This window comes from Mandrillus leucophaeus, unplaced genomic scaffold (genome assembly GCF_000951045.1).
Source record: "Mandrillus leucophaeus isolate KB7577 unplaced genomic scaffold, Mleu.le_1.0 Scaffold101, whole genome shotgun sequence".
In the NCBI taxonomy this organism is placed as follows: Eukaryota; Metazoa; Chordata; class Mammalia; order Primates; family Cercopithecidae; genus Mandrillus; species Mandrillus leucophaeus.
Genome location: NW_012098210.1, coordinates 3,104,589 through 3,129,015, shown reverse-complemented (window position 1 = coordinate 3,129,015; position 24,427 = coordinate 3,104,589). Strand labels below are relative to the sequence as shown.

The following is a 24,427-nucleotide window of genomic DNA, read 5'->3' as shown; positions in this document are numbered from 1 at the left end:
CGCCCACCCTCCAGCCCCTAAAAGTCCTCCAAGCTCCCCTGAGACCCAGGCCCGCCAACTCCGTGCAGAATCGGTTCCCAAAAAGGCCGGTAGGTGGCGCCCGAGACCCGGAGCCCCATCCGGGCAGCCTCCAGTTCGGAGGCAAGGGCTCCCGCTCCCCTTCCCAGACAGCGGGTGTCGCGCTTTCGCTGGGGATGAGGCCACGCCGAGAGCAGGGCCGCTCCGGCGCTTTCCTCCTTGCCGCCTCCGTCCTCTTGACTCCCCTCCCTCTCCTCCCTCACCCCAGAGATGCTAGGTCCTGCCTCCCTCCCAGGAGGACAGGCATCAGGGCTGGCTCCAGTCCTCCCCCACCCTACCCCAGGTTCTCCTTCCTGCAGACTAAATTTAGAGGTAAGGATGTGGCCGCCTGCATAGGGCGGGCGGGGAGGGTCAGCGGTGATGCTGCCGGATGTCTGCCAGCCGGGCCGGGACGCTGCGTCAGGTCGGTAAACACGCGGCGTGCTCCGGAGGGGCCGCGCCAGCTGCGAGGGGGACGCCGCCACCCTGCGCACCCTGGACTGACGTGGCGCCGCAACCCGCCCGGCGGCACTGCCCCAGGCAACCCCCCACACAGTCTCCTATCCACTACGGAAAGGCATGGCTGCAGTGGCTCTCACGCCTTACTGGTGGAACCCCTTAAAAAGCTGCTATGGAGGTCAGGGTGTAGCAGGTATTAAACTGCGGGTCCCCCTCACCCCAGGCTCCCTGGAGCACCACCTCTGAAAACCAGGGGACCAGATAAGCTCCAGCCTTGGGAAGCCAGGATAGGCGAACAGCGCTCGGTGCCAGCAGGGCCGTTCTAGCCAGCTACCTGCCTTCCCAGCTCCCAGAGCCTTGCATGGGCCGCTTGTCCTCACCGCTCTGTTGTGGCCGTCAAATAAGACCCTCCATGGATGTCACAAGACTGTCAACATTTTCAAGGGCCTCGTGCATAAAAATAATTTGTCAAGTGCGGAAGCTACACCGTGAGCAGACTGTCTTTGGAACAAGCTGTGGAATGGACAATGTGAATGCAGGCAGCCTCCAAGATCAGCACAGAAAGAACCCCCAGCTCCCTGCACCTGGTCTCAGAGACTTTGAACTCAAACAGACATCGCACATGGAATGCCACGCAAGTAAGCAGGGGCCATGTGAGTCCCCTGTATCCTGACCCTCAGAGCTAATCCCACAGTCCTGTCCCTCCTCAGGCCCTGTCCTAGATAAGCCTGTCAACCCCCAGTGCCTCCAGGAAGCCAGAGGAGCCCCCTACACAGCCCACAGAGGGCAGAGAAATGAGTCTGTCCTGTGGCCCTAATATCATCCCATGGAGCCAGCACACCCTGGACAGCAGCGCCCTTAACATCACTTAATCATCCCATGGAGCCAGCATACCCTGGGGTCCAACCGAAAGGGAGAGAGAGAACATAGCCAGGACGCCTACTGTGTGCTAAACGCCTGGTGGGGAGTGGGGGCAGTAAGGGGCAACTTGTTTTCTGTTGGTTTGTGTCATCGTTTCCTTTCCCTTCTGGGGTTTGTTTTGTTTTGTTTTAATGTATGAGAAACTGCCTTATTGAGGAAGGACAATCGCTTAAATGGTCCCCGGTGCCTGCCCTGTCCTTCTCTCGCCTTGGGGAAAGAAAGAAAGAAATAACATCCACTCCTTGATCTGTATGCACAGGAGAAACAGAACACCCTGTACTTTTTGTGCAGATAAAGGAGAGAAGAAAAAAGTGCTGGCTCAGCCAGGCAGGGAAGAGGAGGAGGGCGGGCAACAGACACTTGCCTTCTTGCTCCTGCTTCCATGGCAAAGGGGGGGGTGTAAGCCTCTTGCCCAGTGCCTGCACCCACGCCTTGAGTTAATTCTTCATGTCCCCAAGCAGGCAATGCCTGGGAGCATCAAGAAATCAGGCCAGCCAGGGCACGAGTGCACCCCCTGGTCCCCTGGCAATTTCATCCAAGATGCCGTGCAGCCAGTTCTCCAGCCTGCAGGACTCCGCCTCCCCCAGCTGTCCAGAGCCGCCACCACCCTGACTGAAGTGTCCCAAGAAGCCACATTGGACACAGGAAAGTAGCAGGATATGGAGAGAGGAAAAGAGGGAAGAAAAGCCCCGTCCTGTGGCAGGGTTGCCAAAGACGGATGAATAAAGACTCAGAGGTCAGGTGACCAGAGTGGGCATGAGCCACCAAACTTTGTGTGAACTGCCACTTCTTCATCCCATCCCTGGAACATCCTCCCCAATTTCATTTTGACACTCTCAGAAATATACACTCTAGTTGCAGTGAGCTGAGATCGCATCATTGTGCTCCAGCCTGGGCAACAGAGTGAGACCCTGTCTCAGAAAAAAAAAAAAAAAGTAAAGAAATTTACACTCCAGCAAGTACCTCCTAACGGCCAAATACTAGAGACACGTGTTAGTCCTGGTCTCCAACGTTTGACCCTACCAAGCCCCCCTTGGAAGTGGCCATAACTAAACTGGGGGCACCACCCAACTCCTTGCACTTTCCTCACTGAGGTCAAATCACAGGACCACCAAGCAGTCCCTAGGCTCAAATCTGGAGTCACCCTTAGTGGGAGACCCTCCTCATTCGTCGGTTCAAGCCATGGCAACCCCACAGCCTGAATCATTGTCACCTCCACCGTAGCTGCCCCAGGAGCACCTCCCACCCCCCTCCTCTATCTGAGCCTCACCTATGCAGGTCTCAATCTCCCAGCCCCACCCTCCAAGGATAAGCACAGCTGGGCATCTCGTTGACCAGGGAATATAATTTAGCAGTTCACTGAGTACCTACTATGTAGCAGGCCTGGGGAAGATCTCTGCATGTCAGCCTTGCCCTCTCGACCCAGCTGGCCTTTCTAGCTTCAGTTCTCACTCACAACTCCCCCTCCGAAACATACACACAGACCCCCAACTTCACCAAAAGCCGGGAGCCTCCCCAGCCCAGCCCACCTGAAGGCCTGCAGGAAACAGCCTCCCTCATACACATCAGAGAAGCTGGTTCTGGGTTCTCTTAACATATGCACACCTTGTGTGATTTCAGGGCTGGGTGCTGCTCGAACCACCAGCAAGGCCTGCTCCATTACTGTTTCCTGAAGCAACAGACACCCTTGAAATGTGAGTCCCTCATACTGGTTCTGCACTGTCACCTGCCCCCCAGCCTACCCCAAAGCACAGGCATCTCACCCCAGGAAATTCTGTTGTCTATTATCTCAAGAATGAGGTTGGAACCCCACAGCCACAAAGCAGGGCTGAGGTCCCAGGCTAGACTGGTGAGCCCCTGCCCAAGGTAAGCACAGCCAAGCCCTGTGAGTGAACCACAGTGGACTCAATCACCCAGCTGGGTGTGCGGTGCCCTTTCTTTAACATTGAAGCCCACCTCAGCGTCACCCAAAAATCAGTACATCACGCCTCTCTCCAAGAGTGGCGACTGAAACAAAACAGTGCCAGGAGAGGCCAGCCTCCCGTACCCCACACCCTTCCAAGACACCCCTCACAAGACATAAAAATCTGGCCAGGTGTGGTCAGAGCCATTACAGGTGGCTCATGCCTGTAATCCCGGCACTTTGGGAGGCCAAAGTGGGAGGATTACTTGAGCCCAGGAGTTAAGAGACCAGCCTGGACAACATAGTGAGACCTAGTTTCTACTAAAAATTAAAAATCGCAAACATATTCAGACTATCGGAAACATAAACAAAAAAAAAATTCAAAAATTAGTTAGTTGTGGCGAAATGCGTCTGTAGTCCCAGCTACACAGGAGACCAAGGACGAAGGATGGCTTGAGCCTGGAAGTTTGAGGTTGCAATGAGCTATGATAGCGCCATGGCACTCTAGTCTGGGCAACAGAGCAAGACCCTGTCTCTAAAATAAACTAAAATAAAGCTTTACTTTTGAAAAGAGAGAGAGAGAACCAGGCATGGTGGCTCACGCCTATAATCCCAGTACTTTGGGAGGCCGAGGCAAGTGGATCACTTGAAGTCAGGAGTTTGAGACCAGCCTGGCCAACATGGTGAAACCCTGTCTCTACTAAAAATACAAAAATTAGCCGGGTGTGGTGGTGCGTGCCTGTAATCCCAGCTACTCGGGAGGCTGAGGCAGGAGAATCACTTGAACCCGGGAGGTGGAGTTTGCAGTGAGTCAAGATCACACCACTGCACTCCAGCCTGGGTGACAGAGTGAGACTCCATCTCAAAAAAAAAAAAAGAGAGAGAGAGAGGAAAAAAAAAAAACAAAACTCCTACCCATCTCTGGCCCCCTCTGAACACAGGCTATTCCCAAGTGTGCCTGAGCCCTGCCTTTTTCTCAAGGTCACCCCAGGATGAATTTCCTAATCCGTTTCCCAGAGAAGAAGAGTGAGGCTCCCAGGAAGTTGGCCCACCTGGCTCACTTTGCCTGGCTCCCCTTGGAACCCAGGACTCCACCAGCTGAAGTGCCCCAAAATATACCCAGCCCTTCCACCAGCAGCCTCCTCCCTCCTCCAACCCCACATCTGCTCATGAGACCTGTCCAGGACTGTGGTGCCCTCGGCAGCAGGGGACAGCTCACTTGCCCCCTTCCTGACCAACCTTGGGGACTTTCAACCTCTCTTCCCAGTGGAGACTTCTAGTCCCTGAGGGTAGCCCCACCTCAGTTTCCCCATGCCTCCCGCCCCCACCCTGCTTTCTCAGGTTTCTAACAGGAGGAGAGGGAGTGGGAGGGAAGCTGGGGAGCTGCTCCAGGGGCACATCTTTGGACTGCCTGGAAGTCTGGGGAGGGATTTGGATTCTTGAGGCCCCCCAGACAATGCAATTATTCTTCAAATGTAAAAACGCCCAGAAATCCCAGACCAGCTGCTTTGCACAACGGCCCAGACAAAGGGGCTCTGTGTCTGCGGTGAGGCTCCTCCCACCCCTCAAGTGGGGAGGGGCTGGGCCCCAACTCCTCCCAGCCAGACCCTCCCCAGCCTCCTCACTCAGGCCAGTCAGGAAGTAAAAGGACTGCTGGGCCAGGCTGGGCCGCCACGGAGGGAGAAGGGGGTGGCAGGTGTGGGGAACAGAGCAGGGGCAGCCCATGAGTCCAGGAAACACAAGGGGAGGGAGAGAACACTGGCCCAGGAGCCTGGAGACCTGGGTTCAGGCCCCAGCTCAATCTCTACCTTGCCAGGTGACCCCTGGGCCAGTGTCTTCCCTTCTCCAGGCCCCATTTGGCCAACACCTCTGAACTCACTCCAAGGATGCACCCTCTGTACCCCACCACTGCACACTTGTCTCAGCCCTATCTGATATCTGAAGGCTTCCTTTGGTCTTCAAGCTTTCCCATCTGTAAAATGGGGATAGGTACAGCTACTTTGTAGGACGATTAAATTAGCACAGGTAAAAGGTGTGGCCACTGTGAGGGTCATCTCAGAGCGGGCGGGAGAGGGAGGAAGATCCCCAAAGAGACCAGTACAAAAGTCACCTTTCCTAGAGCCCAGAGCTCTGTCTCACTTATAGAAGAGCCCCGATCTTCATCTGAGCTCAGAACCCAGCCTTCACCTTGGCCCCAACCCTAATATCAGGCTGGACCTTGACACTGACATCATGCAGGCACCCCACATCTGTATCTGGCTAACCCCAACCCAATGCTGACTCGGTCTGAGCCTCTCAATCCTGACTCAGTCTGACCATCCTCCCCACTGTTGAGGGGAAGGGGGCATCAGAGGTGGTGGCCATTAGCCAATTCCAAGCTCACGAAAGGGAAAAGCTGTGGGAGCCTCCTTCAGCAGAGCCCCCATCCCCAGCAATGTCCCCTGGCCCTCACAGGCCAAAAACACGGAAGGGCTCCATCATCCTGCCTGGCACCCAGACTTCTCTCCAAGCACATTGTCATTGCTACCCACATTTCTTCCCTAAAATCATAAAGTCCCTAAAAGCACAACTTTAAAAAGGCTTTGTTAGCCAATTTCAGATGAGAAGAAGGAGCCAGGGGCCCTTGGCAGGCATGTGTTGCAAGGAGAGGCAGCCATTGGCTCAGTGCATGGAGGGACAGAGCCAAAGACACGGCCCCCACAGGCACTGGGAGGCAAAAGCAGGAGGGCCCCCCGGGAGAGGTGAGCACTTTGGGGCGTCTCTGTGTCCCTTGGTGTCCTGCACACCACCGAGGTTCATTGTTTCAGGACCCTTTTGCCTGGGAGGCATAAGGTGATTTTATAGCTCCCTGTAGGGGCAGACCCAGGAGACTACTCAACTAGAAACCTAATTGGGGGTGGAGGAGGGGAAGAAAGCTCAGAAAGAAGCCAGAGAGGCTGGTGGGGGGTGGATACATTGGCTCACACCTGCAATCCCAGCACTTTGGGAGGCCAAGGCAGGAGGATTGCTTCAGTCTAGAAAGTCAAGGCTACAGTGAACCATGATCACACCACTGCACTCCAGCTTGGGAGACAGAGCAAGACTTTGTCTCAAAAAACAGAAGCCAGACAAAGGGCAGGGTCTTTCTGATGGGCAGAAAGCTCACTGAGGGCCCTGATGACAGGGTCAGTCAGAGAGAGAAACAGGTACAGATGGGCCAGAACAGAGGCTGGTACTGCAATTCCTTCCCCAGGCCACATCCCTGCAGCTTTATCCCAATCCCCACCCTATAGGTCCCACCTTCAGCAAAAATTAGCCACTTGATCACACTCTGACAATAGATTAGGTCAGGCCCTGGGCACAATTGCTCTGAACACCTCTGAACCTTTCAAGCTCTGGGCCAGCCCCACCAGCTCAGTTTCCACTTTCAGTCTCCTCACACCCCACACCCTGCTTCCCATCTTTGTGTATGTCTATCTGCAGATGTCCCTGGCTTGCCAGATAGATAGTCATCACTCAGCAGACAGAACCCACATTCTTCCCATCAGATTCCAGATCTTCCAGAGATAGGCAAGCTCCATGCCCTCTCAGCAACCAGAGATCTGCTGGGAGGATATGCCACTCCAGGATGCTACTAGAGAAGATGAATTGCCCAGGCAGCAGCCTCTGCCACTAACCAGTGTGGCCTTGGGAGAGTCTGTTAGCACTTGAACCTCATTTTCCCCATTTGTCTAATAGGGAAAATCACCCCTACCCTGAGAGAGGCCAGCCCTGACTCCCGAACCTATTCACCAGCCTTCTGTATCCCCAGCAAAGTCTACTGCAGCTTCCTTTAGTGGCTCTCAAGATAAGACCCCATGGTCTGGATTCCCTCCCTGTGAGCAAGACCTAACACCCCAACTCTGAATTCCCCTGCAGGAAGTCATCAACCACACAGGTGTAAGAAAGACCAGGCCCAGCATGGCGGCTCATGCCTGTAATTCCAGTGCTTTAGGAAGCTGAGGCAGGAGGATTGCTTGAGGTCAGGAAGTTGAGACCAGCCTGGGCAACACAGCAAGACCCTGTCTCTACAAAAATAAAAATTTAAAAGTTAGCTAGGGCTGGGGACAGTGGTTCACGCCTGTAATCCCAGCACTTTGGGAGGCCGAGGCAGGTGAATCACGAGGTCAGGAGTTCGAGACCAGCCTGGCCAACAGGGTGAAACACCGTCTCTACTAAAAATACAAAAATTAGCCAGAAGGGGTGACGTGCACCTGTTAATCCCAGCTACTTAGGAGGCTGAGGCAGGAGAATCGCTTGAACCTGGGAGGCGGAGGTTGCAGTGAGCCAAGATCACCCCACTGCACTCCAGCCTGGGCGACAGAGCGAGACTCCATGTCAAAAAAAAAAAAAAAAAAAAACTTAGCTAGGGCATGGTGATGCACAACTGGAGTCCCAGCTACTCCAAAGGCTGAGGTGGGAGGATCACCTGAGCCCAGGTGTGTAAGGCTGCAATGAGCTATGACCATGCCACTCTACTCCACTATGGGCGACCTTGTCTCTAAATAAAAAAAAAGACCACAGAACCGGTCACTGCCCTAGCGAATACGCTGGTGCAAGACTGCCCTTGATAACAGCAGACGAGGCCACTGGCAGGAGAGGGTCAATAGGTGATGGTGCTCACAGCTGCTCGCTTCCTTAGAAAAAAAGTCTCCTAACACAGCTGAAACCCAGAGAGGGAATACTAGCCTCAAGACCAAGGTATCAGCCTTGTTTTGAGGTACCCAAGTCACCACAACCCTTGGGGAGCCCCAGGAAGAGACACTTCTCTTACACACACACACAAATCATGAAAGCGTATTTCCTTATGTTTCATTTGATGACCCAACTTAATAAACAGGCCTATCCTTTGGGAACACCTTATAGTACCACAGTTTTCACACAGGTCCTGGGGTGTGATACTGGCTTTTAAATACCAGTCATTTGAATCCCCACCACTTATTAGATGAGTGATCTGAGCCTCAGTTTCCTCATCAGTAAAATGGGGATAAAGTGTGCCTGCCCCACAGGGGTGTGTGACAATGCATGCAGAGGGCTTATCCCAGAGCCAGGTGTGTAGCAGCAACAGTCCTTATGTTTTCCTACAGGCCCCAGTCTGCACACTAGTGGTAGTCACTGCAGGGAAGATTGGGCCGGGTAAGAGGCAGGGGTGGGGATGAAGGAAGCCCAGCCAGTAGAAAGATCACAGATCCCCCTGCAGAATGATTCCAGAGCAGAGCCACCAGGCCTCAGAGAGAGCCACCCTACCCCACAGAGATACAGTTATGGACTAACAATGGGAAGAACAGGATAGAAGGGTCGCCCCGCTATCCTACTTGGTAGGGGTGCTTGGAGCTCCTAGGCTAGGGCTGTGAGGCTGCAGGTGCAACAACAGGACAATCTGTGTGGCCACCAGCCTCTAAGATGCCCCTCAGTGATCCCCGCCTCCTGGGATTCATGCCTTGGTGTAGTTCTCTCCCAAGCTGACCATTGCAGCCAATAGGATATGGCAGAAATGATGGAATGTTACTTCTGAAACTAGACATAAAAGACACTGTGGCTTCCACCTTGCTCCCTGGGGCAGCTTACTCTGGGAGAAGCCAGTCACCATGTGGGAAGGACACTCAGGCAACCCTGGGGCAGCCCACAGGGCACAGAACTGAGCCCTCCCATAAACAGCCAAACCGTCCTGCCACGCATGTGAGTGCACCGTCTCAGAAGCAAATCCTCCTGCCCCTTCAGATGTCTGCAGCGCTGGCTGACACTGTGACTGCAACCTCATGAGAGAGCCTGAGCCAGAACCACCCAACTAAACTGCTACCAAATTCCCGACCTACACAAACTGTGAGCGTAATAAATGTCTGCTGCCATTTTAAGCTACCGGTTTTGGGGTCACTGGTTAGCCAACAATAGATAACTAAGAGTCAGCATCTCTCTCCCCACAGAGACTCCCCAAAGTGGATCAGGTAAACACTCACCCAACCAATCCCACTCAGGGCCTCAGACCCCGCTGTTCTGAAATGCAGAGCTAGGATGAAGTGGGCAGGTAGCCTGCTCCAGGTCCTACAGCTTACAAGGCCCAAGAGACAGGAATGTCTTCCAGCCAGTACATTAGACTCACCTGGAGATTTTTACAAATAACCCCTACCTATACCAGGTCATCTAAATTAGACTCTCTGGGGTGGGGCCCAACCATGGATTTTTTTTTTTTCTTTAAGGACCTACATGATGCTAATGTACAGCCAAGGCTCAGGTTCCAATCGCAGCCTCCTGGCCAGCCCAGAGTCACTGGGGTCTGACAGTGCAGGAGAGGAGGAGGCAGAGAGAGCCACAAGGCCAGGCAGTGCCCAAGCTCTCCACCCTGGGCTTAGGCTTGGGTCTCCCTCCACCCCGCTGCTGCCCAGCTCCCAAAGCCCCCTGCTCTCCAGGCATACAAAGCACCTCAGGCCACACAGATGTCCTTGCCCAACCTTGTTCACACACCGCCACACATAGTCGCATCTTCCCCGTCTTTCTCTCTGCATCTCAACACCCTCTTCAGGTCCAACCTCTGTGCTGGGACTGCTCCCCTAGAGGACGAGAGCCAGGAAGCAGGGATGGGGTCTAGCTCTGAGTGATCTTGGAAAGACTGTTTCCTCATCCACAAAATGGGAATGACCATCACATCTGTTCTGCTCTCTGCTGGGTCCCAGGCTCCTCATCAGAAGCCCTTAGAGAGACCTATATTTGTATGTTTTGTCTCCCGCAAGATGCACCCTTGCCTGGCCCTGCATCAGCCCCTGGAGATTCCGCAGCAGTGGATTAAAGAGACAGGGCCCTGCCCTGAGGCTCATAGCCAGTGAACTCAAAGGTACAGAAATAAGGATCATGATGAATTCAAGAGACGATGGGAAGGAAGACCTAATGGAGGGTGGAAGAGGAGGCGGAAATTCCCAGGAGAGAGAAGTGAGCTCCACGCAGGGAAACTGCACATGCAGAGGCTCAGAGGCGCTGCTAACAGGATCATCTCTCAACATGTGATTCCAAAGCTGTCCCTTTTCGCTCTCTCCCAGAACTCACCTGGACCGGCTTGGAATCCCCTGGTCCCACGCTATGCACTCTCCTGAGCTTCCTCCATAACTTTGGCAGCCGCCTCACCCAGCCCTGGGAGTTGGGAGTCGGAAGTGGGGAGTGGGGAAGCCTTCCAGCGTCAGGTGGGGAGAACACACCTCCCGCCTCCGCTCAGGGCCTGCCCCAGCCCCACCCGTGCCGCCCTGCGCTTCCTGGGCAAGTCAGCCATGCAGGTTGGCTCCCCGAGGCGCCCTGGGGAAGGGCAGGATGCACACCTGCCAGGAGGCACACGACCTGCCACCCAAGGCACCAGGAAGGGGGCGGGGCAGGCACAGGCGCTGGAGACACACAGGCCCTGCAACCCGGTGGCCGCCGCGAATGGGAGTCTGGATGGGCACTGGGCAGGTGGGGGGCACGTTTCCAGCCTAGGGTGGGGCCAGTGCTAAGGAGACTGGAGAAAAGCACAGACACAGTTCGTGAGTGAGGCCTAAGGCAGGGAGGGGAGTAGCAGGGGACAGATTTTTCATTCATTCAAAAAGCTTTCTGGAGGGCTACCTGTGCCAGGCACTGTCTGAGGCACTGGGGATACTGCAACACCCAGATGCCCCCCTTAAGGATCTGTCAGGTCAGGGAAAAGCAGGGTGGAGAGACCGGAAACTGTTTGCACAGGGGCGTCAGGGAAAGCCTCCTGCCAAGGCAACGCTGCAGCAGAGGTGCAGTGCTGTGTCAACCTCCTGGGGACTTGCTGAATGGCAGGATGTGGGGTGAGGGCAAGGGCCACATCAGCATGACCTGGGTGAGCAGGCATGACACCACTGGGACAAACCCAGACCAGTTCTAACTGTGTCAACTGGTCATCATCTTTGCCCTTCACAACAAGCTGGTGGGGTCAGAAAAATGACAGAAGCCAAATACCTCAGTGCAGGACTGCAGTGGGGAGGTCAGCCCAGGGGTCTGATTACTAAGCCCAGTTCTCTCCTCCTGGCTATCAGCAGGGTTGGGAGAGTTTCTCCAAGCCGCCTGCTATTGCAGGGCCAAGCACACCCCGAAACACAGCCCCCTGCATCAGGCATCACCTGCAGGCACGGCCCCAACGTGAGTCAGTGTCCCCAGCACCACCCGGCACAGAGATCCGCCCATTCTGCAGCCTGGACACTTGACGCCTGGGAGGTGTGAGCTGGCAGCTGAGGGGGTGGCTTCCCGGTGGGGCTTCTCCCCTATCCCTGCCAGGAGCCGCAGCATCACAATTCTGGGGTGAAGGAGAACAGCCCAGTCAGCACTTTCCGCTGACTCTTTCAAAACCACTCACAAGAACTGAGGCCTGTGAGCTCAGCCCGGGCGCAGTTCCCCCTCAGCGGCCCCTCGTGACTCTGCACAAAGCCCAACTGTGCTTCAGCTCCAGCCCTGGGGAGGGGGTGGGGTCTCCGGCAAGCCCATCCTGTCTCCTGAGCCACAAGGTCCCACTCCGCCCAGCCTGGGACCTGTGCTTTCTGCCCACAAAGAGACACGACAGCCCCAGTGTCAGAGCTGTCTGAGCTGTGCTGGATCCGGGCAGCCTTCCTCCCAGAAGGTGGGGAAGGGTCTTCCTCCACTGTAAACCCTTTTCCAGCACAAATACCTCTCTTACGGTGTCCACGCAACATAATTTATCATAGAGCAAAGGTGGCATACATAATCCCAAAACGAAAAAAGGAAAATATCCAAAGAAAAATCTAGTCACCAGATGAACCTCACAGCAAACCTCTATTTTGCCCCTCCTGTGCCAGGCCCTTTGCTGGGCACTTTCCATTCACTGCATCTTTTAATAGTCATAAACTCCCTGCTGCCCATTTTACAGATGAGGAAACGGGCCCCAAGAGGTTCAGAGGCATGACAGAGGCCACCTGGACGGAGCGAGGGGCAGGGTGGGGCAACACTGCTCAACCCTTGCTCTGACCTCAGGCCCCCCCACTCAGCCTCCCCAGGGGTGCTGCAGGCCTGAGGACTGCCCTGGCTTGGCAATTCTCCCATCTTACTCCTCCCCACATACTGATATGCACACATTGTGCCAGGCACTTGGGGCTGGCAGGAGTCATCTCAAGGCCTGACGGCTCACTCCAGCTTCACTGCCAAAGCCTGGGGCTGCCACAGCTACCTGCTTTCTGGCCTGGGCACTTAGTGGGGTCCCTGCAGGTCATCCTGGTCTCCCTGCCCCATGCAGCTGGATTAGGCTTGCCAGGCACTAAACTAGCCAGGCCCCAGTCCTTCACCCTCGATCTCCTCCTCCATAAACAGGGCCAGGGACAAGTTCTAATTGCTTTGGCCAGCACAAAAGAAAATTCAAAAAGCAAGTAACTCATAACTGCCTCAAGACAGTCCTCGATCACTGGCCCAAGACTTTCCCCTCCTGGTGACTTCAGGGCACATTAACTGTGCTCTCCTAACAAGTCCACAGGACTAACCAATAAAGCACTTTCCATAGAATTCAACCATGAAGCCCAGTCCCCCACCCAAGTGAGAGCTGGAACCAGGTCTCAAAAGCCACTGAGGTTCATTTCAAAATGCACACATGGGCCATGCACCCATGATTTAATCCATAAAACCCCTACGGAGTTAAGACGCTGAGTTTGGACATAAACATATTCTTTAGGCCCTTTTGTGGAGTTCAAAGACAGAATAGCTCACTAGCTTTTGAAGCATCAAGAAAGGTCTGTTCTTAAAATCCTGTCATCATTGTTATCACTCTATTTTTAGCTGAATACGTCTGAGATACAGAGTGCAGTGCCAAGCGTTTTGTGTGGAATATCTCAATCCTCACATCAATACCCCCATACTACAGAGGAGGCAACTGAGATTCAGAGAGGTTCCACAGCCTGCCATGAGCCTGCCTCTGAACTTTACTTAGTAATATATTAAGCCTCAGGCCTTGCTCTTTTTAAAATCTAATGAAGAAGCAGCTGGGTGCAGTGGCTCATGCCTGTAATCTCAGCACTTTGGAAGGCCGAAGTGGGCGGATCACTTGAAGTCAGGAGTTTGAGACCAGCCTGGCCAACATGGTGAAACCCCGTCTCTACTAAAAATACAAAAATTAGCCGGGTATGGTGGCGGGTACCTGTAATCCTAGCTACTCGGGAGGCTAAGGCAGGAGAATGGCTTGAACCCAGGAGGTGGAGGTTGCAGTGAGCCAAGATCATGCCATTGCACTCCAGCCTGGGCAACAAGAGTAAAACTTTGTCGCAAAAAAAAAAAAAAAAGAAAAAAGAAAAAATCTAATGAAGAAGTCAAGTTCATTGTCTTTCCTTGAGTTACTTTTTTTTTTTTTTTTTTTTAGACGGAGTCTCACTCTGTCACCTAGGCTAGAGTGCAGTGGCACAATCTTGGCTACAGAGCAAGACTCCGCAAAAAAAAAAAAAAAAAAAAATCAAATTGGTCAAAGTGAAATATTTGCTTCCTGCTCTGCTCATCTTCACCTGAAAATCTCCAAATTCTTCAGATTCCCGGCTAGTTTTTTGTATTTTTTCAGTAGAGACAAGGTTTCACCGTGTTAGCCAGGATGGTCTCGATCTCCTGACCTCGTGATCTGCCCGTCTCGGCCTCCCAAAGTGCTGGGATTACAGGCTTGAGCCACCGCGCCCAGCCGAGTTACTTTTTAAACTCCGAACCTTTTCAGATTAACTCTCCAGGTTTTGCATTGCGTATGATTTTTTTTTATTATCATTTTCCAAAATAAGAGAGAGAAAAAGGTCCCTGTGTGTTTAACATTTAAAGGCATCATTTAAAAATATTTCCTAAGAATATATGCCCCTTGGTGGTCCTGGGTGTCTCCTGCTTGAGTCATCCTAAAATCCAGCCAACTCAGCCTGCAAGGAGTATCACCACCACCCGCCACAATCAGAGGTGCGGTGGCTGAGTTGGGCTGTCCCGGAGGTCTGGTTATGGGTGGGGAGCAGCTGAAGGTATGAGGACAGGCTCTGAGAGAGCCGTGGGGTTGAGGAAAGGGCATCAAGCCAGATGTCCCAGAACCTGAGTGAGACCCATCATGCCTCACTCAGGCCCCATGAGGCTGTATGGGGAAGACAGGACCCGTGTGTCTGCCAGGGCCTGGCACAGAGTTGGCAGGGGTGGCTAGATTCTTTGTTCTGTTTTCTAATAAATTGCAACTCATTCCCAAGTGCTCGTTCTTCTGGCTTTAAGTCACACCTTCCTTAATGCCATCCCTCAAGAAGCAGGTGAAGAAGGGAATCTGGACTAAGGGGTACTGCAATGGCCCCCAGCTAGGCCACCATGCTCCACCAGAACCCAGATGCTTTTCCTCATCCTCCAACCTCCCAGCCCCGGATTTAGAAAGCAGTGGGCTCCTACGTGCTTGAGGAAGAAAGGCAAAGGGGCAAAGGAGGACAAGAGAGTGGAGCTGGGGTTGGGTAGGAAAATCCACTGGGCATGCGCCACCAGGGCCTCCGGGTCAGGTCGGAGGGCCAACGTTGCCTCAAGCACCACCGTAGCTCCTCCTGGGTACTATTTAAAATACCACATCCCGGCAGGGCGCGGTAGCTCACGCCTGTAATCCCAGCACTTTGGGAGGCAGAGGCGGACAGATCACGAGGTCAGCAGATCGAGACCATCCTGGCTAATATGATGAAACCCCATCTCTACTAAAAATACAAAAAATTAGCCGGGCATGGTGGCGGGCGCCTGTAGTCCCAGTTACTTGGGAGGCTGAGGCAGGAGAATGGCGTGAACCGGGGAGGCGCCACTGCACTCCAGCCTGGGCAACAGAGTGAGACTCTAAAAAAAAAAAAAACCAACCACACCCCATCTCCCCAACCTGAGCTGCTGAACAAAGAGCCTCACACTGAAGAGGAAAGGAGGTGTGGTAGAGGCAAGGCAGGGTAGCCTCACTGACTGCCCTGAGAGTCTGAGAATGAGGGTCACGTCTGTAACCTGGCCCTTCCCCAAGCTTCAAGTCCATGAAGGGGCACAGCACCGTCCCCGCCCACAACCCACCATCACTCACACCCTGCCTCCTTTCTCACTAATGCACTGCTCTGATCACATCACTGCCCTGCTCAAAACCTTCTGTGGGCTGCCACAGCCCAGTGAACCAAGGCAGTCCCTGACGCCTCCTCCCTGCCCGCAGGCCGCCTGTCTCCTACACACACCCAGCAGGATCCTCTGACTCTCAGACCCAAACCTGTGACTTCTCATTCTGTCCAGATCTCCCTACCCCACTGGCCATTCCTCCAGGAAGCCAGTCCTGCTAGCTACTTGCACCCTCACTCTTCTCCTCTGCAGGCTGCTCTGGTCTAACCAGGACCCCACCCTAAGCCTTGTGCTGCTTTCTGCTGGTTCTTGCCTTCTTCCCTCATGTCCTCGATGACAGGACCCTTCCCAGGGTCCCTCCTCCAGCCATGTCAATCACAGTAGTAAGAGCGGCCAACTGGTATTAGAGTGTCACAACAACCCAGCCACCCTAGGAGGGAGGAAATATTAGCCTCGTGGTACAAATGAGGGAACAGAGGCACAGAGAGGCTTCGCTTCTTGTTCAGAGTTCACAACCCTGCTGTGTTAAGCTCTGAGGTGAAAGGCTGGGGAGAACTTGCAGAGCGAGGAGATGCCCAGGAGGTATAAGGAAAAGGCCCTCTCAGAATCCAGAAGACGGCCGGGCTGGCTCACATCTGTAATCCTAGCACTTTGGGAGGTCAAGGCGAGAAGACTGCCTGAGGTCAGGAGTTTCAGACCAGCCTGGCCAACACGGTGAAACCCCGTCTCTACTAAAAGCACAAAAATTAACCGGGCATGGTGGTGAGTGCCTGTAATCCCAGCTACTCAGGAGGCTGAGGCAAGATAATTGCTTGCACCCAGGAGGTAGAGGTTGCAGTGAGCCAAGATTACGCCACTGCACTCCAGCCTGGGCGACAGAGTGAGCCTCCATCTCAAAAAAAAGAAAAAGAATCCAGAAGACCCAGGCCCAGCTACCTGGGGATCCCAGGCACCAGACAGGTCCTTCCAGATCCTTCCTCACTTACCCAGTGAGGCAGAGCCATTGCCAAAAGAACCCAGGGCTGGCTCTCAGCCCAGAAATACCAGGGAGAAAAGGAAGGATGGCGGGGAGCTTCCTGGTAGAGGTGGGATAGGCACATCTGAGGGCCCTGGTCAGTTGAGGTCCCCACAGGCACTGGCAGGGAGGTAGCAGTCACTACACCCAAAGGAAGGTGGGGAGGCAGACATGGAGGGCAAAGATTTACAGAGATGAAGAAACTGAGGCCTCAGAGGGGAGCCTGGCATCTCTCTCTCTCTGCAGTGCTCTTTTCTTCTACTGATTGTCCAAATGTGCCCATCCCACCAAGTCCACCTCTACCAGGAAGTCCACCTGTGCTACCACGTTCATGGCCTTCCAGTGAGCAGCATCTTTCCACATCAGCTCCTCCCAGCAGGTGTTTTCCTGGTGGGTGGGACATTATTGGCAGTCGTTTAAAAAAAGATTTCCATGGTCAGATCAGGCTGGGAAACACTCAACAGTTTCTTTTCTACAGGACTTGTCAGGGCCTTTAATTCTCTTAAACGTATTCTGAACCTCCCATAGGGTAGTGGAGTGAATTTGCCAGTTTCTACCCTTATTTGTCCCCTGAACCCTTGAGACTGCCCAGAACAGTCTTTGAGAAACGTTATCCCCTCCCATCCCGCAGGACAGCCTGGCCCAGGGGCAGGGATCAAAGTGGGGTGTGATTGGCTTGGCCTTGCCCTCCTTTGAGGAGGCGTATGTGGGATATCTGGGGAGCTCAGACTGAGAGCCAGTCAACCCCTACCCTACCAGCCCCTCATGGCACTGCCCAGGGCAGCTGAACCTTTGCCCTTTGTGTCTGCCCTCTGCACCTTCCTTTAGGTGTGGTGACTGCTACCCCCCTGCTAGCATCTGGGGGGACTCAACCGACCAGTGTTCTTAGATATCCACCGCAGGCCATTTAGAGTCTGAGGTGCAAGGGGCCTTGGGAGAGCCCCAAAGCAACCTGGTTTCTTGCAAGCAAATTGCTAATTCGACCCCATGTAAGTTTTAATGTTAACTTTAATATTTAAGATTAAACTAAAATGTGTTAAGCTGACTCTCTGGGAAGATGCAATGCCCCACCCAACAAACCCTGTGATAACCCCCGGCGGGGTAGCTCACGCCTGTAATCCCAGCACTTTGGGAGGCAGAGGCGGACAGATCACGAGGTCAGCAGATCGAGACCATCCTGGCTAATATGATGAAACCCCATCTCTACTAAAAATACAAAAAATTAGCCGGGCATGGTGGCGGGCGCCTGTAGTCCCAGTTACTTGGGAGGCTGAGGCAGGAGAATGGCGTGAACCGGGGAGGCGCCACTGCACTCCAGCCTGGGCAACAGAGTGAGACTCTAAAAAAAAAAAAAACCAACCACACCCCATCTCCCCAACCTGAGCTGCTGAACAAAGAGCCTCACACTGAAGAGGAAAGGAGGTGTGGTAGAGGCAAGGCAGGGTAGCCTCACTGACTGCCCTGAGAGTCTGAGAATGAGGGTCACGTCTGTAACCTGGCCCCTCCCCAAGCTTCAAGTCCATGAAGGGGCACAGCACCGTCCCCGCCCACAACCCACCATCACTCACACCCTGCCTCCTTTCTCACTAATGCACTGCTCTGATCACATCACTGCCCTGCTCAAAACCTTCTGTGGGCTGCCACAGCCCAGTGAACCAAGGCAGTCCCTGACGCCTCCTCCCTGCCCGCAGGCCGCCTGTCTCCTACACACACCCACCAGGATCCTCTGACTCTCAGACCCAAACCTGTGACTTCTCATTCTGTCCAGATCTCCCCACCCCACTGGCCATTCCTCCAGGAAGCCAGTCCTGCTAGCTACTTGCACCCTCACTCTTCTCCTCTGCAGGCTGCTCTGGTCTAACCAGGACCCCACCCTAAGCCTTGTGCTGCTTTCTGCTGGTTCTTGCCTTCTTCCCTCATGTCCTCGATGACAGGACCCTTCCCAGGGTCCCTCCTCCAGCCATGTCAATCACAGTAGTAAGAGCGGCCAACTGGTATTAGAGTGTCACAACAACCCAGCCACCCTAGGAGGGAGGAAATATTAGCCTCGTGGTACAAATGAGGGAACAGAGGCACAGAGAGGCTTCGCTTCTTGTTCAGAGTTCACAACCCTGCTGTGTTAAGCTCTGAGGTGAAAGGCTGGGGAGAACTTGCAGAGCGAGGAGATGCCCAGGAGGTATAAGGAAAAGGCCCTCTCAGAATCCAGAAGACGGCCGGGCTGGCTCACATCTGTAATCCTAGCACTTTGGGAGGTCAAGGCGAGAAGACTGCCTGAGGTCAGGAGTTTCAGACCAGCCTGGCCAACACGGTGAAACCCCGTCTCTACTAAAAGCACAAAAATTAACCGGGCATGGTGGTGAGTGCCTGTAATCCCAGCTACTCAGGAGGCTGAGGCAAGATAATTGCTTGCACCCAGGAGGTAGAGGTTGCAGTGAGCCAAGATTACGCCACTGCACTCCAGCCTGGGCGACAGAGTGAGCCTCCATCTCAAAAAAAAGAAAAAGAATCCAGAAGACCCAGGCCCAGCTACCTGGGGATCCCAGGCACCAGACAGGTCCTTCCAGATCCTTCCTCACTTACCCAGTGAGGCAGAGCCATTGCCAAAAGAACCCAGGGCTGGCTCTCAGCCCAGAAATACCAGGGAGAAAAGGAAGGATGGCGGGGAGCTTCCTGGTAGAGGTGGGATAGGCACATCTGAGGGCCCTGGTCAGTTGAGGTCCCCACAGGCACTGGCAGGGAGGTAGCAGTCACTACACCCAAAGGAAGGTGGGGAGGCAGACATGGAGGGCAAAGATTTACAGAGATGAAGAAACTGAGGCCTCAGAGGGGAGCCTGGCATCTCTCTCTCTCTGCAGTGCTCTTTTCTTCTACTGATTGTCCAAATGTGCCCATCCCACCAAGTCCACCTCTACCAGGAAGTCCACCTGTGCTACCACGTTCATGGCCTTCCAGTGAGCAGCATCTTTCCACATCAGCTCCTCCCAGCAGGTGTTTTCCTGGTGGGTGGGACATTATTGGCAGTCGTTTAAAAAAAGATTTCCATGGTCAGATCAGGCTGGGAAACACTCAACAGTTTCTTTTCTACAGGACTTGTCAGGGCCTTTAATTCTCTTAAACGTATTCTGAACCTCCCATAGGGTAGTGGAGTGAATTTGCCAGTTTCTATCCTTATTTGTCCCCTGAACCCTTGAGACTGCCCAGAACAGTCTTTGAGAAATGTTATCCCCTCCCATCCCGCAGGACAGCCTGGCCCAGGGGCGGGGATCAAAGTGGGGTGTGATTGGCTTGGCCTTGCCCTCCTTTGAGGAGGCGTATGTGGGATATCTGGGGAGCTCAGACTGAGAGCCAGTCAACCCTTACCCTACCAGCCCCTCATGGCATTGCCCAGGGCAGCTGAACCTTTGCCCTTTGTGTCTGCCCTCTGCACCTTCCTTTAGGTGTGGTGACTGCTACCCCCCTGCTAGCATCTGGGGGGACTCAACCGACCAGTGTTCTTAGATATCCACCGCAGGCCATTTAGAGTCTGAGGTGCAAGGGGCCTTGGGAGAGCCCCAAAGCAACCTGGTTTCTTGCAAGCAAATTGCTAATTCGACCCCATGTAAGTTTTAATGTTAACTTTAATATTTAAGATTAAACTAAAATGTGTTAAGCTGACTCTCTGGGAAGATGCAATGCCCCACCCAACAAACCCTGTGATAACCCCCCAAGGAGGGACCTGAACCCCTCAGTTTACAGATGAGGAGACTGACACCTCAGAGAGGAGCAGACACTTGCCTGTAGTGGCCCAGCCAGGGCAGAGCAGAGAGAAGCATCCAGGCCCCCGCTACTCCCATGTATACCACAGAGGTGGCCAGAGTGGGATAAGATCCCCCAACAGCAGCTCACGTAACCATCAGGCAACAAGGACTTGGGTCAGGGTGACGGGCACTGCACATACTGGGGTAATGGCCCGGCAGCTGGGGAGACTACGGTCTTTTATGAGGACACGTCACAACTGGAGCTAGAGGGCTGGATCAGCTGTTTCCCCAATCTCTCCGCCCTGCCCTGGCTGGAGGAAGGCTGCTCACTCCAGATTGGTTGCTCTCAGTGCCAGGCTCAGCTGTGGGCAGAGATAAGGTGCCCTCCGTGCTGTCTGCATGTCACCCTGCCCTGGGATACAGTCACTCAAGGTACCCACTCATAGTCTTGGGAGCTCCTTACAGTTAGGGGCCCTGGAAATCAGACCTATGTTCCTGGCCTATGACCCAAGCACCCAGAGGCCCTCACACAGCTCCAGCTCCCAGCAGAGCCCCTGCATCTCACATCTTCTACAGTGCCCTCTGTCCTGCCCCCAGCCCACCTACACCACCCCCACCCCCTACACCAGCAGCTCCCTACACATCCTGAAACACAGGAGCCGCAGGAGCCAAGGTGGTTCCCTTTACCTGTTCCACCCACCTGAACCGCACTCATCCCTCAAGACTGCAGTCTAAATCCTTGCTATACAAAGCGCGCTCCATGGAGCAGCAGCACTGCACTGCCAAGGAGCTTATTAGAAATGCAGTCTCAGGCAGGGCGCAGCGGCTCACGCCTGTAATCCCAGCACTTTGGGAGACTGAGGCAGGCGGATCACTTGAAGCCAGGAGTTCGAGCCCAGCCTGACCGACATGGTGAAACCCTGTCTCTACTAAAGATGGTGGTGGGCACCTGTAATCCCAGCTACTCAGAAGGCTGAGGCAGGAGAATCGTTTGAACCCAGGAGGCGAAGGTTGCAGTGAGCCGAGATCCTGTCATTGCACTCCAGCTTGGACAACAGAGCAAGACACCGTCTCAAAAAAAAAAAAAAAAATGAAAGAAATGCAGAGTCACAGGCCTCACCCTAGACCTGCTGAATCAGACAGGACAGACCTGCATTTTAACAAGCTGCCTAGGTGATCTATGTGCATTCGAGTCTGAAAAGCACTTTTATAGACCACTGCTCTAATCAGGTAATTGCCCCCATGCCCTATAACCTTCAAAGGCTCCCCAGGGCCTACTGAATCAAGGCCAGACTCAGCAGCTTGGCAGCCAAGGCCTTTCCCAACCTGGCTTCAAACCACTCCAGGCCTGGCTTCAACCCACTTCTCCTCCACCTTAGAAATGCCATCCCCTCCTCTGTCCGCCAAAGCCGCCCAAGATTTCAGAACCCTCCCAAAGCACCACCTCCTCTGGGAGGAACCTCATTGTATCACACCTGGCATGGCTCACGTTTATTTCCTGGAGAGCAGGAACCATGTCCTGTGTTCCCAAAGGCTCTGAACACCAGGCTGGGGCACAGGAGATGCCAGGTGCTAACCACAGCTAACAAGGCCCAGTGTCTACTTGTCAGGAAGTCCACCTCAGCTCTAGCCTGTCCACCTCAGGCTCAGCCACAGCCTTCACTGCAACTCAGCAGACAAGGACGTGGGCATCGTGGACAGGCCTCCTCCATGCTCCCCTGCCAGAGAAGGGAGCCCTTCCTGACAACCATGAAGGCTGGTGAGCTTCTGACAGCAATGTTTTCCCTGTGCCTCAGTTTCCACGAACCCTGCCTCCCTGTCTTCCTAGGAGGCTGGCAGGATCTGTCCAGGTAGATGAGCAGATCCCCTCAACTCTGGGGCTCAGAATTCGGAGAAAACAAACCCCATCCCTGTGTGGTCAGCAAACCGTTCCTCAGCCAGCCAGTCAGGTCCTTGGGAGGCCAGGTCACCTGCCCAGAGCCATCCTCATGCCAAACAGGAAAGCCTCCCAGGGCAGAGCTGTCACATCCTGCTCCCCCCTTCCTGGCCCAGTTCCTCAGCCTGGCATCCCAGGGGAAGCCTTTCCTCCTTTCAGAGTCTACAAGGAGAAGGCACTCAAGCATGTGACCTCCAGGGAGCAAAGAAAAAAAGTCCCTCTAATCCCATTTTACAGGCAGATGACGAGGGCAATGCTAAACCCAGAAGGGTGACATTCTAATGATGGCATCTCAGGCAGAAAGCAGTAGCTGAACCAGAAGCAGTAGACCTTCCCAACACCCCAAAATCACAGTGTACGTGATGCCCAACCCATTGGTCTGGGTCCGGAGCCCCTCCTGGAAGAAAAAGCGGGGCATGAAGCAGAAAAATTCGGTTACCCACTCCAAGTGAGGATCCCTTCTACCTTAAAGGGTGTAACTTCTTTCCCACCTCCCCAGCCCCCAAGGCCAGGCACCTCTGGGAGGCAGGAAAAGCCTCTTCTTAGGAAGCCCTCGGCTGACACATAACTGAGAGGCATGAGAGAAGTAGCAGAGTGTACTGATTTTGAACATGGATTCTGGAGTCAAGTTGCTTAGATTCAATCCTCACTTTGTCATTATTTAGTTGTATGACTATGACTCAGTCTTCCCATCTGTAAAATGTTTGGATTCAATCTTCATTCTGTCATTATTTAGTTGTATGACTGTGCCTCAGTCTTCCCATCTGTAAAATGGGAATAAGACCTACCTTATATAGCCTTTAAGAGGATTAAAGGAGTTAACATTTGCAAAGTCCTTAGAACAATGCAGGGCATCCAGTGAATATGCCAGGGCCCTGCCCTGCCTCTTGACCTCTGCTTGATTCCTCCCACCCAGGATGCCCTCCTCATCCCCACCTATCCCAACTCAAGGCCTTTCCTAGGCATGCCAGCCCGATCCCAGATCTGGGCCACTGCCCCTAGTTCTAGCACCCACGTCATGGTGTTACCTTGGTCCACCCCTGTCCCCTGTCCAGGGCCCAGCTCCCCTCCCTCCCAGATCTGTGGTCCCCTAGCTCTCAGCCTTCCATTCTGAGAGTACCAGCCACACAAGTTAACACTCAACTGGCTCCTCTGTGCAAACAGGAAAGCTGTGGGTAGAAAGGCAAGAGTCTAGAGAGAGACCACCCCAGGGCTAGGCACCCAGCAGTCCCCCAAGAGAGTGGGCTGAAATCAATTCCTGGCTGCCCAGGCTGCCCACATCTTGTGAGCTAGAGAATCTCCCTCCCACCCAACATGCACACATATCCTTCTGCTGACCCAGCCTGGATTTCTACCAAAGAAAGCAAAGGAAATCATTTACCCCAACCACAGTGACACGCACAGACTCACATCCCACCGGCTGCCCTCGACATACAGGCCTGCTCTCGAGCCACCCGTACCTTCTCCACTTCCCTTTTTCACATCCCATTGGCGCCCTTAGATTCTTGCAGCAATCTGCACAACTGCTTTTGTGGAAAAAAATAAAAATCCTCAGGGTCACTTGAAGTTTAAAGGGGGCTCCTGTGCTCACTGCAATACCCACCTGTCTGCCCAACCCAGCCCCAATCTGCCCACCTGGCTTCAGATTTCCTGGGCATCAGTTATATGCCAGGCACTGTGCTAGAGGCTCCAGATACAGCACTGGTCCTTTCAGTCAAGGTTCCGGCCCTTAAGAAGCCAGATAAGTCAAATATACAAACAACTGTAACAAATGGTTGTGAACTGTGATAAATATAATATAGAAAATAAGTCAGGTGCTATGATGAATTATGGGGGACTTCCCAAGACTGGGAAGGCATTTGAGGAAGGTATAATTAAGTGAAGACCTTAAAAATAAGAAGGAGAAAAGCCAGGCCAGTCAAGGGCACTGGAAAAACACTCGTGGCAGGAAAGATAGCACAAGCAAAGGCCCTGGGGCAGGAGAGAGCTTAGGGTGTCCAAAGGGCAGAAATGATTCAGATGTGTCTGTCAGGGAGAATGCAGAGGAGACAGTGGTCAAGATAAGGCTGGGGAGGTCAGCTGTGGCCAGAATGGGGAGGGTCTTGTAGGCTGAGGGAAAGCTTTGAAATTTTAATCAAGTGTGATAGGGAGCTATCAAGAATTTTAGAGAAATGAGATGGTCCCATCAACAGTTTCTATATCATTCTTGCTGCTCTACTAAAATAGATCAGAGGAGGGCAAGTGCAGACCTGGGGAGAGGGTTAGGTGGCTTGGCTTGGCTTGGGGCAGGTAGCCTGGGGCCGTAACAGTGGAGTCAGAGCACAGAGGGCAGG

The 24,427-nt window shown here is 53.7% G+C and overlaps 1 protein-coding gene across 2 annotated transcripts in view; it reads right to left on the bottom strand.

Moving 5' to 3' along the window:
• Positions 1–20,417, bottom strand: part of SMOX (spermine oxidase) — a 36,101-nt gene extending 15,684 nt beyond the window's left edge. The window contains exons 1-2 of one of the 2 annotated variants that reach the window (XM_011975176.1): positions 20,264–20,417; positions 18,094–18,098 (exon numbers count right to left, since the gene is read on the bottom strand). The gene's annotated coding sequence lies outside the window, so the exon portion shown is untranslated. Of the gene's footprint in view, positions 1–896; positions 1,082–18,093; positions 18,099–20,263 lie in introns of those variants that run through there. The other variant, XM_011975181.1, reaches the window with a different exon arrangement.
• Between the last annotated feature and the right edge of the window lie 4,010 nt (positions 20,418–24,427).